The sequence below is a fragment of the Erpetoichthys calabaricus genome, chromosome 1, assembly GCF_900747795.2.
Source record: "Erpetoichthys calabaricus chromosome 1, fErpCal1.3, whole genome shotgun sequence".
NCBI lineage: Eukaryota > Metazoa > Chordata > Cladistia > Polypteriformes > Polypteridae > Erpetoichthys > Erpetoichthys calabaricus.
In genome coordinates this window covers 79,306,054-79,323,576 of record NC_041394.2, presented here as the reverse complement: position 1 = coordinate 79,323,576, position 17,523 = coordinate 79,306,054, and the positions used below count along the sequence as shown (strand labels likewise).

The 17,523-nt window shown below is 38.3% G+C and overlaps 1 protein-coding gene across 1 annotated transcript in view; it reads left to right on the top strand.

The window, feature by feature from the left end:
• Positions 1-989: 989 nt before the first annotated feature.
• LOC114652252 (N-acetyllactosaminide beta-1,3-N-acetylglucosaminyltransferase 2-like) overlaps positions 990-17,523 on the top strand; it is a 31,774-nt gene continuing 15,240 nt past the window's right edge. The window contains exons 1-2 of the mRNA XM_028802542.2: positions 990-1,302; positions 4,438-4,538. The gene's annotated coding sequence lies outside the window, so the exon portion shown is untranslated. The remainder of the gene's footprint in view (positions 1,303-4,437; positions 4,539-17,523) is intronic.

Sequence of the window (17,523 nt, the reverse complement as noted above, 5' to 3'; positions counted from 1 at the left end):
AATATTACACATATCCACCATAGCCTTACAGTTTTCATGCACAGTGACACTCGTTAGTCACATTAGAGAAAGGTGTCAGCTTACTGAATAAAAACTATTTTCATTATCCTAATGGTGTGTATTGCCACTGTTGTTTAGGCATGGTGCGTTTTCAATCCTTGTATTATGTTTTAATTGTACTTGCATAAAACTCCTTTTGATACTTAGGTCACTTTGTGTCATGGTCCCAAGGATGTCACCCAAAGCTAAAATTTTTATGTGCATTTGTCCCTTTCTTTAATTTCTATACTGTGTCTTAGTATACTAGCACTACAGTTAATGCTTTGGACTTCCAAACCTGAGGCTGTGGGCGCATATTTTGCTGCTGACACTGTGTGACCCTGAGCGAGTCACTTCACATGCTTGTGTTCCAATTGGAAAAACCAAAATAAATCGAACCATTTGTATTTCAAAGCCTTGGATAAAGATGTCAGCTAAATAATAATGAACCAAATAACTGGAAAATGGTAGTATAACTCGCTTTGTATTAGACTATGTTGTCCGTTATTGCCACGTTGCGTTATCGTGCAAGACTGTCGAAGACACCATAAAAAACTAAGACTGACTGATAGAGACCCCACTTTTAGTTTTTGCAACGGTACTGACTCTACTTTTTCCACTACGAGCCTTGAGGAAATCCTAATACTAAGGAAGACGGGCCATAGCCTCAGCCATAAAATACGCGTCGATTTAGAGCGTTATATGTAATTCGGCCTCCTAAACGGCTCTCTAATTAAAGACCATACTAAAAAAGTTTTTAAAACAAATATTTGTACAACATTTTAATACATTCTTAAATGTATATTAAGTACTCCTTTTCTCTTTTTCCTCAAGTGCGTTGTCCTGTAAAAACTCCTGGGTGTGAATGTAATCGGAATATTCCCTCTGGTCGATGACTCGAATTAAAAATAGGAGTGAATTGTCATTAGGGGTGCGGTTTATGCAAAACAGAGAGGGTGATGCAGTGGCTAAAGCGACCTGTTCTGTCAAAAAATCTAATGCTACCCTAAAGAGCAGGAAATGCCTTTTGCGGTGGACGCGGCAGTTGTAGGTCTTACTCCAAACTACAATCCGCAGTAAAAAGTAGACGGTGAAACGAAGCACAAGATCCCCGACTGGGGTGCTGCAGCGCCGTGGAAACTTTCGTCCGGGAGTGTTTATTTTTCCGTTGACGACGTTGCTGCTCTTTGCTACTCTTAAGTTAAAGCGACCGAGAATCATCATGAAGGCCATTTCGGAACAGGAGCGGCTACAGCGGTTCAAGTAAGAGATTCTCAGTCATTTTATTTATTTTTTTAATGCCTAATTTCGCGAGTGTACACGTCACGCCTAGTCACAGTTGTGGAATAAGAAACTACTACAAGTGTGGTGTCTTTTTGCGAGTAAGAAGCCTTCAAGCTATAAGGAAACACTGTTTGAAAGGTTTATAAATCCACCCGCGCTTAAGGTGTTTTTTTCTCCCAAGTATTTAAAGGTATGGCGCCGGCTTTCAGTGCGCATCTAATGTTAAATACACACGTGGCTCACCAAAAATATGTCGCCGTTTTTTTTCCTTTTTCCTTCTTTTCTTTTTTTTCTTCTTCTTTTTTCCACACTGATGTGTAGGAAGATGTTGTTTAGTTAACCTTCTGCGGAATTTTCCGAACGATGCTTAAGCTAGCGCAGCGGGGACATGAAGCACCCCACCACACCCTGGGTTTCTCCGAGCGCCTGCCACTACTCCACGGCCGTCTCGACACGCGGGACTTTAACCCCGGAAAACACCGATGGGGTTACGCCGCCGCCAGGTGTGCCAGATGAGCACATCTGCAGTTTTGTGTAGCTGCTTTTAATTTATCTCCAGTGTTGGTTTGTTTCTTATACTCGCAGACCAACTAAGTGGATGGAAATTATAGAAAAATGCGTGGGCATAATGGTGCAGGGGATCAAAATTTAGGACGCGCTATTTTGTTTCTATTTGTGCTGTCTGACGGAACGGCCTTGAAAAACTTCTTGATGAGCGAGGGAGGCTTTTACCTGTGTCAACGATGGGATTGGTGAACAGACAGGCGTTATATTGAGCAAAAGCTATTTATAAAGTTAAGCATCCTTAGTTAGTTACAGTGATAGTTATGACACTTGTATGTCTTTTTTTTCTGTGTACAGTTTAGGCAGAGTAAGGTTAAGGAACAACGTTTGTCCCCAACACGATTTTTTCACTTTATTAAACCATTTGCCACCCCAGCTCTCCACAAAAGTTTAAGTAACAAATCCCATGTTTCTTTCATTGCCTAAGCTTACCTTTTCCATTACAGGCTTGTGGAAGATCTTGAGCAAACCCAAGCAGCCTTAACATAGGAACCACTGCTAAAAGGGGGCAATGGTCAATCAAGGGGGCGAGTTACACACAAACCCACACGCTGGAACAGTTTAGAGTTGCATGTCTCCTAACATGTTCATCTGTGGGATGTGCATGCAATCCAGAGTATTCAGAGAAAAGTATGCTGGGCATAGGAAGAGTACAAATACCATCACTGTTCAATTAACAGTGTGGAAATTGAGCCCACATCCCTGAAGTAGCAATGCAGAATCTGCTTTAACTAGTACACCACAATACAGCCCAAAACCCTTTTTATGTTTTTTATTAATACAGCCTTTGCCATGGTTGCTGCAGTCCTTATAAATTAAGTGCAGGCTATTTTTTTCTCCTTATAAATTAGTGTCACTGAAATAAGTCATATTTTAAATTGTGTAGCTTATAGTTAACAAAGCAAAAAAAGTATCACTGTGCATGTAATATGGCTTTATTAATTAAACGTTTGTGCCTTAAACTGTTAAGAAAATTATTATTGTTGATCCTATTTTTGGCCTTGTATACAAACAGTTAAATATACCGTTACACCATACCTCTGGTGAGAAATGGAAGAATATGTTTAATAAAAATATAGAGACAGTGGTAGCGCTGCAGCCTCGCAGTAAGGAGACCTGGGTTCGCTTCCTGGGACCTCCCTGCGTGGAGTTTGCATGTTCTCCCCATGTCTGCATGGGTTTCCTCCGGGTGCTCCAGTTTCCTCACACAGTCCAAAGACATGCAGGTTAGGTGCATTGGCGATCCTAAGTTGACCCTAGTGTGTGCTTGGTGTGCATGTGCCCTTCGGTAGGCTGGTGCCCTGCCCGGAGATTTGTTCCTGCCTTGCGCCCTGTGTTGGCTAGGATTAGCTCCAGCAGACCCCCGTGACCCAGTGTTAGGATATAGCGGGTTGGACAATGACCTTGAAAAATACAGAGTTGTGGTTTTTTAATGGATGACTCTAAAAACCTGTTATTTTTGGAAAAGTAAAGCTGATACTTGTTAGTATAGCAAGGACACTTTTTAAAATTCATTTTAGGTCACTTCAGACCTAATGCATTAAGAAGATATGAGAAGAATGCAAAATCTGAAAAATTCCCAAAACATATTTAATAACTCTGAGAAATCATCACATGCCCTGATACTAAGATCATAAGACCAAAAGAGTGACTGTTTTCCTCAAACCAACTTGCTCTGGACAACACAGTGAGTCAGAGGTTGAGTCTGAATGACAGCTCTGTGGTTAAAGGTCTAATGTTGTAGTCCTACTGTTTTCTGTCCAGTTCATGATGGGTGATTGGTTGGATCTAATTACCTACATATCATGTCCACAGGTTAGGTGTAGGAGGATGGCAGGGTTAACCATACTATAATCTGGGTATTGGTTAGAGTGGTTACTTATACACTGTGTTTTAGGTGATTACAAGGGGAGTAATTAAAACTTGTGTGATTTAACTAATGGGGTGGGGGAACAGGGTGACTGAAGGATGATAATTACACACTATCCTATTAAATTGCATATGAAAGAATGCATGAGATTTCTACTGCATTCACATTCTCTGAGGATTTGGCAGAGTTACCACTAGTAATGTCAATGTAGTAATGTTTTTCCTTCCCACATCATTGTGTTCACATGAATTTCTGTTCAGCCTTTCCAAGTGAAATGGAAGGTTGCTGTTAATTTGTTACTTTTTCTTTACAAAAAAGCAAAAAATGAGTGTCTTGCATTGTTTCAAACTGCTCAACTACAAAAATGTCACATCCTGCTGACCTGGTTATTTTTGTTACTATTTAATAAAGAGAAAGGTCAATGTTGTATCACAGCTTACTTAATTTGGTTATCCCTTGATTTCTCTGAATTTTCTTGCTCTGAGCTATCACTTCGAAGGGATTTCAAATGAAATTTCAATGTTTGTTCCATAGCATGTGAAAACCGCATTATGTGTATCCTTCTTGATTAAGAAGTTCAGCAGCACCCTGGAAAATGGGTTAGGGACTATCCATATTTTAAGAGGTTCTACGTTGCTTATAATCATTTCTCTCTCTTTTTTTTTTTTTCTCCAATGCAGTTCTACTGGCATGATTGGCTAAAAGTTCTGCAAAACTGGTTGTCTTGACTTGAGAAGTGCCAATATCACTGCAGTTAACACACTTGGGTGTAAGCTCTTCCGTAAGTATTTTAAAAGTCAATTTGCATATCATGTTTATATGCAGGCGGCACGGTGGTGCAGTGGGTAGCGCTGCTGCCTCGCAGTTAGGAGACCTGGGGACCTGGGTTCGCTTCCCGGGTCCTCCCTGCGTGGAGTTTGCATGTTCTCCCCGTGTCTGCGTGGGTTTCCTCCGGGCACTCCGGTTTCCTCCCACAGTCCAAAGACATGCAGGTTGGGTGGATTGGCGATTCTAAATTGGCCCTAGTGTGTGCTTGTTGTGTGGGTGTGTTTAAGTGTGTTCTGCAGTGGGTTGGCACCCTGCCCGGGATTGGCTCCTGCCTTGTGCCCTGTGTTGGCTGGGATTGGCTCCAGCAGACCCCTGTGACCCTGTGTTCGGATTCAGCGGGTTGGATAATGGATGGATGGATGTTTATATGCTGATAGTTTTTAACTTTAAGTGCTAAAAGTGTTTCTTATAATTAGAGATTACCAAATGTTCTACATAAATAAAATAAGACTATTTTACAGTAATTTGTCACAAAGCAGCTTCACAGATTTCTGAGCCTTAAACTCCAAGAAAAAAAGTCTAAAAAACCAGTGACAAAAAAGGTAGTAAAAACCTACAGTGGTGAATTAAATGGTCACTGAAATGTTGAGATCCAAGACCATGCATTAGAAAGTGAGCTGCAATATCTTATAATCAATATGGATTTACAGGAGGCCAGTGTTAAAATAACAACCAGAGTAATATGTCCACTGTAACTGCAGTATTCTTAACTAACTAAAGTCAATTTAATGGATAATGAAGTACAGCAGTATAATCTGGAAGTAATAAATATGTGCATTATCTTTTCAGCATCATGGAATAATAATATACTTTTAATTTTTACAATATTTCTTAAGTGAAAGAAGGCTCTAGAAATATTCTTAATATGGGTGTCAACTGAAAGACCAGAATCTATAGAGACCCCTAAGTCTCTGATTATGGTAATGGGAATGATAGAGAAGCCATCAATAGACATAGTACATTTTAGAAATCAACAAAAAAAACTGCAAGCCATCCATTGTCTGATATCTTATCAGTCAATCTTTTATTTTGGAAACTGAAGACACTTTGTGTGGTTTAAATGATACATAGAGCAGAATATAATCAGCATAGCAAAGGCAGTTAATGTATTGCTTGTGAATTATATGACCGGGGTAAAATTTCACTGTATTTGCAAACTGATAGCAGCCACTAACGTTGGATCAAAACCAAGAGAGTGCGTGCCCACTTATTCCAGTAAGGTTTTTCCAACCTGTTCAAAAGTATGTCACAGTCCCCAGTATCATATGTAGCACTTACGTCTAATAATACAAGCAGAGAAGTGTACATGTGGCCAGTACAGAGATGTAAATCATTAAGTACTTAGGCTAAAGAAGTCTATGCATAATAGTGTTATTTGAAACCTTACTTGAAAAACATCAAATATGTTATGTATTTGAAGGAATATACATAACTATTTAGCTACAGTGGTTTTTTTTTTTTTTTTTTTTTTAATAAAAAAAATGGAAATTTGAAATGGCTCTAATTTCATAAATCACTAGGGAAAAGTCAAGCAAAATGACACCTTTTATTGGCTAACTAAAAAGATTACAATATGCAAGCTTTCGAGGCAAGCTTGTATATTGTAGTCTTTTTAGTTAGCCAATAAAAGGTGTCATTTTGCTTGACTTTTCACTACATTCATAATGGCTAACACGGTACAGCACCCTAGTACTAAAAATCACTAGGGTGAAGATTTAATTTCTTAAGGAGAGGCGTAATAATAGCCTTTTAAAAAATTTTAGGTACATGTCCAAGATTTAATGATAAACTTATAATGCTTAAAAGTCCACAAATAGTAGGTAGATGATCTTTACCAGATTTTGTAGGAATAGGATCATGTAGGCAAGTAGATGACTTTGATGCTATAACTAATACACCAAATTCAGAATATTCAATTTGGGCGAAGGATTCTAATTGCTCAGTGCACTCAACAGCAATTTGATTTGCCATTACCTCAGAAGTCGAAAAAGATGTCAATCTATTTATAAACTGAGCTAGAGATTTCAATCTTAGCCCTAGATTTTAATACCTTCTTGCTAAAAATGTAAATAAAGCACTACTAAGCCCAGTAAGAATGAGTGCATTATTTATTTCATTGTTTTTATTTAATTTAGAAGCTGTATCAAATATAAATCTGGGATTATTTTTATTGTTTATTTCTATAAAGTTAGAAAAATATGATGATGTGGCAGTAGTTTAAGAATGCTTTTAATTTAAAAGACTGTCTTTCCAAGCTGTATGCAAAACCTCTAACTTAGTAGAGGACCATTTGAGCTTCAGTTTGCAAGAGGTTTTTTTGAGTATACAAGTATGACTTGTGTACCATGGTGCATACTATTTCACACTAGCTCTTTTTGAATGGTACAACCATTTATAGTGTACTCATAATATAACATCTAGATTTTCAGTAATTGAATGTAGTTCATCTGTGTTTGTTGGCCAGTCAAAATGTATGAGTGATGGATGGAGTTTGTTTATGAAATCTGTACAAGTTCAACCTAAATGATAGTCTGAAGTACAAACAATAGGTTGGTTTAACTGTAATTCATAATAATAAAGGGCTTGGGGCAAATGGTAACATTTTCAGCAAAAATAACAAAGCTTAATATCAAATTTAAAATATGATTGCCAGTATGTGTCAGTTATGCAACATTCTAAGCAACACCAAGAGTGAAAATAGATACAGAACCTGCCCCCCCAGCATCACCTTCTACTTTCATGTGTATATTAAAATTGTCTACAATCATAGCCCTATCAGTAGCCATGACTATGTCTGATCAGAAATCTGAAAACTCTTTTATGAAATCTCTATAACATCCTGGGGCCCTGTACAATATAGTTATTGCACGTGCACCCAAGTCTTTAACATTCAAAACAAGAACTCCAAAAGAACTGAACTTCTGTCTTGAATTGTAGATTATAACAACACCACCGCTATGCCGGTCAATTTGGGAGATTTGTTTGTTACAGTAGCTCATTGGGGTGAATTTATATAGTGCAATATACATGTCATTTGTATTGTATAGGGATATTCACATTCCAAAATGTTTTGTATTCAACACTACAAACAATTTTTGGAGATGAATTATTTTGGATATGTAGGTTCGATAAGTTACATGGATGGATTGCCACCAGCAGCACTCTTGGGGACTATATCTAAATATTCAAGTTTTTACGTTTTCATTTTGAATACAAAGCACCCACATGGGGAAAAACACAATGGCCAATGCTGCCTGTCCTCTTCAAGTATATCTTCTATAAATGTGACTGTTTTTAGGCTTGTCATTGCTGTGTCATCTCCCTGTGTCTGAAATGCATGCAGGATCTGTTCATTTTGACATTAAGAGATCTTTCATTGAACTGTTGAAGGGCGGCACGGTGGCACAGTGGGTAGCGCTGCAGCCTCGCAGTTGGGAGACCTGGGGACCCGGGTTCGCTTCCTGGGCCCTCCCTGCGTGGAGTTTGCATGTTCTCCCCGTGTCTGCGTGGGTTTCCTCCGGGCGCTCCGGTTTCCTCCCACAGTCCAAAGACATGCTGGTTAGGTGGATTGGCGATTCTAAATTGGCCCTAGTGTGTGCTTGGTGTGTGGGTGTGTTTGTGTGTGTCCTGCGGTGGGTTGGCACCCTGCCTGGGATTGGTTCCTGCCTTGTGCCCTGTGTTGGCTGGGATTGGCTCCAGCAGACCCCCGTGACCCTGTGTTCGGATTCAGCGGGTTGGAAAATGGATGGATGGATGGATGAACTGTTGAAGGGAGAGTAGATTTCAAGAAAAAATATTCCAATAATTTTACTGTAAAAGTTTTACTTTCAAGCAGTAGCTAAGCAGAAAAAGAGGTAATTCAATTCATATATTTCAGTCATCAGAAACTGGGATAAAACACCTTAGTGTGCAGAATTGCAGGACATTTTATGTTGTTCTACCGAGATGATTTACTGTAGCTGGCTGTTCCTTTGTCTGTGGTAACTTGTATTGGCATAGGAGACTTCAGAAATTAAATTGATAGATTATTCTTTTTTTAGGCGTAATTAGTTTTACATTTTGACACTGTGCTAAATTTTACCTGAATGAGTTAATGCAATACTTAAAAAAAAAAAAAAAAAAAGTCCACTGTTGTTCTAGTCTGGTGGATAGTTTATTCACTTTAGGGGTCAAAATAAATCCATGTTACTGTGTAGGCTGGTCTGGCTGTGGTTATTACCGTTTCAGATAGAATTTGCTCATTGCTCTTAGTTCATTCTCTTTAAAAACATCTAAATTGAATTTATAAAGCAAAGATAAGTGATGACCTTTTAGACATAAAACATTTCAAAAGGGGGCTGTGAGGTGTGTAGCCTCCAGCAGAGACTGGGTGAAAACTACTGAAGGCTTTGTTTGATTGTGTTTTGGATTTGTCAACATGAGGTAATAAACAGTTCAACCTTTAGTGTTTGGCAGGCTTTAGGAACAATAGCTGTGTCTAAATACTTTGAAGATAGTATCTACTTGCATACAATGGCCATTGTATTGATTGTATGATGTTGAGTTTCTGCAAAGTCTGGGCTAAATGTGTTTTTGGGACTGCTCAAGCACAGCAGTGTTATCTATTTGTTAATCACTGCAATGAATAAAAACACTAAAAGGTGCAACTAATTTTGACATTGGTCCTTGCATAATTTATCTATGCAGAATAACTGTTATGGAAAAATAATGCATGTAAAACAATGCATGGTACATTACAAAAGATTATTTGTGTATGGAATTACAAATAAATGTAAATGTATGTTGAATATTATCCAGGATGTATGATGTGTTCTAGAAATCTTTGTATTTATATAGATTTTTGAGGACAACAATATTTAACATTGTCATTTTATAGGTCTGAAGTGTTCAGGTGAAAAATCATATATTCTGCCAAAAACAAACTAATTCTACAGGACTGAATCATAGTAATCTCAGGGTTCTTGTACTACTTTTAGAATACACTAACAATATCTTGTCAATGTATTTTTAATTTAAATGAAAATTGGTTGAAGTTAATAGGGACAGAATTATTGCTTCTTGTACAATCAGGTGGTGAGTCTGACAAATTGCACCAAATGGTAGGTGTACAAATGTGATGTTGATAGTTATGATTGTCACAGAATGATCTAGGAGGACCAACAACACCTCAGGGCTGACAGATCCTGCAGTAGAACATTCCAGGCTGTGATCAGTGCTTTCTGCAAACTGTAGAGATCTGGTATCTTCAATGGTTTGGAAGATGGCACCTTAAACCATGGACTAAATTAATTGAATCCATTGTGATGTCTGTGAATGATCTAATGTAGTCACTGAGTCCATCCAAATTGGTGTTTGACTTAATCAATTGAACTTTCACAGATTGGAGTCAGATCATGTTCTGGTATGGGTTCCTCTTTGGAACTCTAAATTTACACAAGGAAGTTTTTTTTTTTTGGTTTTATATATATATATATATATATATATATATATATATATATATATATATATATATATATATATATATATATATATATTCACATCTCATGCACCTCACAAGAAAGCTGTCAGGCACTCATCCATAGCTGGACACACATCGTGCAAGAAGTTCGAATGAGAAGAGCACAAGTATATTTGTAACTCTGTGCCGCTGCAGTGCTCGCAGGCTCTGAGTACGGATAGTTTCTCTCTCTTTACATTGCTGTTTTAGGTAGCTTACTATCCTTAAAATGATCGATCATTATGGCCACAGCAATGGTTCACTAGTTTTCATTCACCATCGGTTTGCCTAATCCACTTATTCTTGTCAGGGTCACAGGGCAGTTGGTTCCTATCCTTGTGATGTTATGTTTTGCATAACCTATACAGTGAGACATGGAAAGTGGCAGTGTGATGGTGCTTGTTTGGACTTGCAGGCAGCGCTTGAAGTGGACTGGTACCTGCAGTGCTCTAAGCTTTAATTGGGTCCCCCTTCCCTTCAATATCATTCTAATATATACACACTCTGACCTCAAAAAGAAAGCCCTCTGCCCCACCGTGTAAAAGTAATAATGAACTGGGAGGACAAAGAAGATACTGACTTAAAAAGAATACTGCTAGTAATTTCCACTTCAAGCACTGCTTGTGGACCTTTAGGAATGTAATTATACTGTGTACGCAAGATAATAAATCTGAAATAAACGAATTACACTATATATCAAAGCAGTGCCTTGCATTTTTTAAAGGCCACTGCCATTGTTTCCTGCATGCATTTCATACATTACAAGCTCTCCATGCTAGTCAGCACTCAGCTTTATGTGTTTTTTTGCGGCATGTCGTTTGCACACATGATAAAAAAGGCAAAATATGCCAAGCTATGAACAAACGTTTTTTTTTTTTTTTTCTTTTCTATAATGCATGCCAAGTCACTTCTTGTGTTCAAAAGATGGTAGGAAAAGAACAACTAAGGATAAGGATGCAGTGTTTGAGTGAGTAAAAGTAATTAGTAATTTGTAGTTTCCTAAAAAAAAAAAAAAAAAGCTTCTAGTTTTCTGTTGGTAGATCAAATCAATTTTATGATGAGGCAGATCTAATGCCAACATGACATCATGATTTCTTTTAAATTAAGTTGAAGTGTGTTGCCTTTGAATCATCAAAATCTAGTGTAGACCAGGCCAAGCCAGTTTGTCCAAAGTGCAGTAGGATGAATCCGTTAGACCTAGGAAAGTGTGATTGCAGGCCAAACTAGTTTAGACTAGGCCAAATCACTTTGTCCTGGGAGTTCCACATTGATTTCAGGATAACCTACTTCGGACTAGGTTCATCCTATCTGCTTTGGCACACTGGTTTGGCCTAGTCTAAACTAGTTTGTCCTAGAAATCAGGTTTGGCCTATAACAATTCATAATAATATTAATGAATACATCTATGTGTGCTGAGTTGCAGCAATTTATGAAACAACAAAACAACTACTTTGTCCTGAACTACTGTTCACCACCCACCATCAACCCCCCACTACCTGGTGTAGACATTTTCTATGGAACATGGATAGAGTAGCTAAGTATTTTTAATCCACACGCATCTCTCCACTAGGGAATCCATTCCCGGGCATTTTTCATTCCCGCATTCCCGGGAATGAAACTGCTGTAATTCCCGGGAAAACGGGAATGGCCAAGCTTGCATATATAGCGTGTAAAAGTGTAACAGTCGATCAAAAAATAACAGAGTTATAGTTGAAAATAATTAAGGTGGCGCCATTGCTGCAGCTTGCACTTCATCAGACAACAGCTTTGAACAGCAACTTGAAATTGCAATGCGTCGGTCTGTTTCATCCGCATTATCTGTGCCAAGAAACTTGCCATCACAGAATGATGACAAGAAACTGGATGCATCAGTAAAAGCTGAAATGGCGGTGTTTCAGCGCAACGGCAAGCACGGGTGTTGTTTAGAACAAGTGTATCAGTATCTGATGATTGTGCCGCCTACTTCAGTGGAGGCAGAGCTTGCTTTCTCAACAGCTGGCGTACTTCTGCATGAAGGTGCACTCTCGCATGGACGACTGCACGCTGGACACGTTAATAGTAATTATAATAAATTACAATAATATAGCGCTTTTCTCAGTACTCAAAGCGCTATGTACACAGGGAGGAACCGGGAAGCGAACCCACAATCTTCCACAGTCTCCTTACTGCAAAGCAGCGGCACTATCACTGCGCCACCTGTGAGGACGTTGTGCTTTCTGCGCTCTTATTACCGCAACTAAAGATACATGTACTTGTATGACAGCATGAACTGCTTGTAGATAAGGTTAGTATTTTATTTGTGTCAACATATTGCAGTAGTTTTATTAAAAATAAGTGTCGGTCGTTCTAAAACCGTTCACATGTGAGATGCCTGGGATTCCCGGGAATGAAATGCGGGATTCCCAAATTCCCGGGAATGGATTCCCTACTCTCCACCCATGGGCCCCCTCCAACCCAGGGTGACGGTATCATACATCATCAATGTTTTGAATTGACAAAGTGACAATGTGAACTTTTAGGACATCGTACATCCCTAGTGAAGATTCTAACTAACCTGCTTGGTTCCATTTTTAACATAGTTAGACACCTGCTGATTTATGCAACAACTTCCATTGGTCACAGAATGCATAAATAGTTTTTCTCTTGTTTGGTATTTGATTTACTGTATAGTAGGTGGCTTGGCCAGTTAAACCTTGCTGGCAGCATTATCCTCTTTAATAAAATCCCTGTGTGCGTCCATGTGTCCGTGTCTTCTGGTGAATTGCGCATGCGCGGAGCAGTCTTTGATAAAAGACATCATTGCTGGGGAGAGTGCTGATTGGGTACTCGCAGCCGCGCACATAAAATCCTTTGCTTGTGAGACGCCACACATACAATAATCAGCTGCACGTCAGCACAGATTAAAATTCCTGCCGAGGAACTGCACAGTACTTGCTGGAGAGACGCCACAGCCACGATTATCGGATGCACACCACACATTACATCAGTTCCTGGGGAGACTCTGCTAATTGCCCACTGTTGTGACAGAGAATTAAACGCATATTACGGACAAGGCGGAAGTACAGGGAAGGGCGGAATGAGTGGCAGAGTCACTGGCCTCTAGAAGATGCTTCAAAGGCCGCCTGACGCATCACACAAGACAGAGAGGGCGGGACCTATAAAATATCGCTGGGCCGATCCAATTGGATTTTGGTAAATGAGGCAACGCCTAAAACATAAGGCACGAAAAATCAAATCGGGTACTGAGACGCGGAGACCAGCTTCCCCAGAGAGGTGGGATTAGTGTTTGTTGTTGTGCAAGTGTTCACTCTGAGAATGTCAGATTTGCGATTAAGTAGCTTGGCCTGGTAAAGTGTAAATACTTGCTGCAGAGACACCACAGCAAGCTAAAATAAAGAGAGGCAGGATAGGAGATCTTCAAACCGACACAACACATCAACAGCCACAGAGGAGAGGATAAATGTAATATTAATTATACTTACTGTATTGTCATATACGTTTCTATTTTATTTTTAATATTATTTTACTTTAGGATTCTTGCAAAAATATTTTTGACAAAAAAAAATAAGACAAGAAACAGAATAAGGTCAAGGTCCCTTGCCATTTAATATAGACTGTTCCTACTAATGTTTATGCACTACTGTTCTAGCGCCCGTTATTGTCACGGGCTTAATGTCTAGTTAACTATTGTTTTGTAATTTTGAAATGAATAGCAAGAGAAGAGCAGCAATATGCTTTGCGTAGTAAAATTGGGTTATACCATCAAAAGTCAGAATCTATGCAAAGTACCAGGACACTGCACCAGCATGGCATCTGACTTTGTCAAAACTGTTCACTGGCACATATTTAGAGCTTTCTGGACCATTGTCTAAGCTGCATATTAGTAAGTGTACTATGTCACAGTCTGTTTGCAAAATGGATTTTTGCAGATTCCTGTCAGGTTAAAGGGACCTGTGTCTTCTGCTTTGTTTTTTGTTTTTTTTCTTCTCTGATTTTACCGTTAAATGTACTTTTCATTTTTGTCTTAATTATGTCACATGTAACTTTTTGCTGCAGGAGTCTATGGTATAGATATGCATGTGATGGAAAAATTGTGCATGTGACTTCATGAGCCCTGTACAAGTTTTTAGATCATGACATTCTGGTTTCTTGCACACATTAAGCTCACACTAATAAAATCATGGAGTAATTACGTAGTTGATCAGTTGCACATTAAGAATGAAAATCCTACTATTCTGATCCCTGTCTTAATATTCAACTCTAATTAAAATAAGAAACAGATAATTGTAGTATCTGACACAAATTTTAGAAAATCAATTTCTATTCAAAGATATTTTCTTATAGATTAATGTACAGTATCTCTGAGATATCTATAGGGACTGTCTGTCAGAAAATGTTAAGTCTTCAAAATTAGGTAAATTAGACAAAAAAAAAAAATATATATATATATACCCTGTATTGTCATTTTACTCCATTACAACTAAATTTGCAGTGCAGTGAGATATCCCATTCGCAAAGAGCTCTGCTCACATGGTAATGATACTGTATGATAGCTGATCTTGTTCTTTGGTGAGGGATGGTGGCATACAAAGAGCACTGGATGTACAAGAGACGCTTCATGCTGTTATGAAAAGTATGTAGCACAGTAATCTCAAAGTGAATAACTCAAGCTAATCATGAGTTGTTCCATTTGGAACAACAAATAGATCCATATGATGATAAACTTGGCAGATGGAGAGATGTTTTACATTCATTATCATGATATTAATGGATATGTACAGTATACTGTGTCATGTAGATTCTGTGCATGCTTTTTTTTTTTTTTTTTTGCAAGTTTGCAAATTCCCTGTTGTAAGTTTGCTTACTTTTATTTACTTTTGGAATAGTACTGCCAGTTTAATCTGCGTGTATGTACTTGCTGCACATGAATCTTGTTAGTTTGCAGTTTGGTTAATGTGAGCCCTATGGTAAAAAAAAAAAGTGTGTGTGTCCATCACTTTATTTTGAATCACAATGCTGATTTAGAATGCTGTTTGCATTTTTGATTGTTGAGAGTAGTGGACTAGTAATACTAACAAAGTTTCTATGTGTGACTGTGTGCAAGAACATTTAGAATGTGATTCTGCTTTACCTATTACTTATGAATTTGTGGCTGAATGTTGTCTGCAACCATAGAAATTGTTTTAAGGAAACTGAGTTTTAGGCAAAAAAACTGTTTGTTATTGTGGTGTTTTTCAATAAACCTTACAAAAAAAGCTTAAGGGCTCATCATATATACTATGCAGTTTTATTCAGTACAGAGCTTCAGTTCAGTCCAGCAGCTGCCTTGGTGTTTAGTTTTGTTTCTTGCAATCATGTATGGTTATGTATACTTGCAAGACCTACATACTCTGCAGGATGGACAATGGCAAAAGGCAGAACACTGTGGAAGTGTATGCTATGTTTCTCTTTGCCAACCGCTAACTAGAAAATGTTTTGAGGAATGGCAGAAAAACAAAATGCAATGTTTTCTTTATTTTTTATGGTGTTGACCTTCATGAAAAATGAAAAGGGAAAATCAATTATGATATACAGTATGTATTGTATTGCATCATCAGTGCATGCAATTAGTATGTTGTTTTCAACAAATGGTCCAAAGCTCTCTTTTCCTCTGTCTTTCACATTCCTCGCTAGATATTCCTTTGCGTGAAAACTGTATACCAAAGGTGGGGCAGAGTCTTTACCTGAACTCAGTTGTGAATAGGTAATTTGAGAATGGCCCACCCCTGCTACATATTCAAAAAAGAAAGGTCTCTAGTCCTCCAATTACTTTTTCTGGAAAGTCTTTTATGACAAACACATATTTTCAGCCATATAATTACCTTTCTGAATAGCTTTACTATTGTGGCATCTTCACATTACCAACATTTTAATTAGTGAACATAGTCCACTGTTCTAAAAGCATCCTTATAGTTGCCTAGTATGTTTTGTTAAATTATTTTTTCATAAAATTCATCCACGTTCAAAATAGCTGTTCACAATTTCTGTGTCTTGGAACTACTTATACACTTATGATACTAACCCATTTACTATCCGCTTATTAGTGTGTAGTTTGTGCTGAAAAACCATAATAATTGTGAAAGCACTATGTGTAAATTTGGTGAATTTTCTAAAATTTCAGATTATGGCATTGTCACAAAAGTTCCTCGATGTATCATCAGACAGCAAAAGGGTAATCCATTATTTCAGAATTCTTGTAAAACACCCTTTAAACTGTTTTCAGGGTGCATCATTTAAGTCAGTGGTCCCCAACCTTTTTGACAGCAAGGACCACTTTATTAGATGCAAATTTTTCCACGGACCGGTCGGGGGTGGGGGTGTGTGTGGGGGGGCAATTTTATACACAATTTACATAACATTTCTTTTATTATTAAGTTATTAAGCAGTTCGCATATGTTTGCAACCTGAGATTTTTCTTCTTTTTTTGCATATAACAAAGACATATGCTTTGCATTTGCCATTCCAACAGATTGCACATCACAAACATTAACACTGGTATCGTTTTTTTTCGTGTCTGCCGTTTCTATAGGAGGGTGACAATGAGTTAAATTCCAATGGATGTTTTTCAAATGTTGACAAGCAATAAGCAAAAGGTATCACTGAAAAACTACAGAAAACAAAAACAGCAAAAAAAAAAACAGTACGAGGAAAGTTCGAAGAAAGAATTTTTTTTACAATGTTTCTGTTTGGGGATCGTTGTGCAAACGTGCACATCTGAGCTGCGACCACAGATCTAACTGCTCTGTGGATGATTCGTTCAAGCATTTCAAGGTCACTTCGTTGTAATGAAAGCATCTGCTGAATGTACTTCGTAGTAACGTGATTTCTATAGACTCGTGTCATATGGGGAAACTGTCGGGACCGTAACAATACTTTGTTGTAATACTCTCTCACCTCGGTCTCTCTCCTCTCTCTGCACCGCTGCAAAGCCCTGCCCGCCAAGCATTCTGAAAAGTCTGAGTGAGTCTCAGTTGCCGGCAGTTTTCTCGCGGCCCGGCTGTCAGACGGCTGCGGACCAGTGGTTGGGGATCCCTGATTTAAGTGACCAGATTTTGCTTGTGTACTTATACAGCATTAGCCATTAAACACTAATTAATAGTAACGGGACAGGAGACTGCATTCCAATTCCCATACCATTCAGATATGTGTTGCATGTGCTTTCACTGTATTTGGCACATTTTAATTGTTACACATGAATGAACATTAGTTTAAAAAAAACTAATGAACAATGCAAAGTTAGCGTTTGCTGATCATTTTCAGCAAAGAAGTAGGCTTTACTAGTGCTGCTGTGTCCTTCAGTAATTATGCACTTCCATTAGCACATTACGTATATAATTAGAGAGGTAGTATATTGTCATGAGTACAGAGTAAAATAAAATTCTTACTAGGTTTGCATGATGAT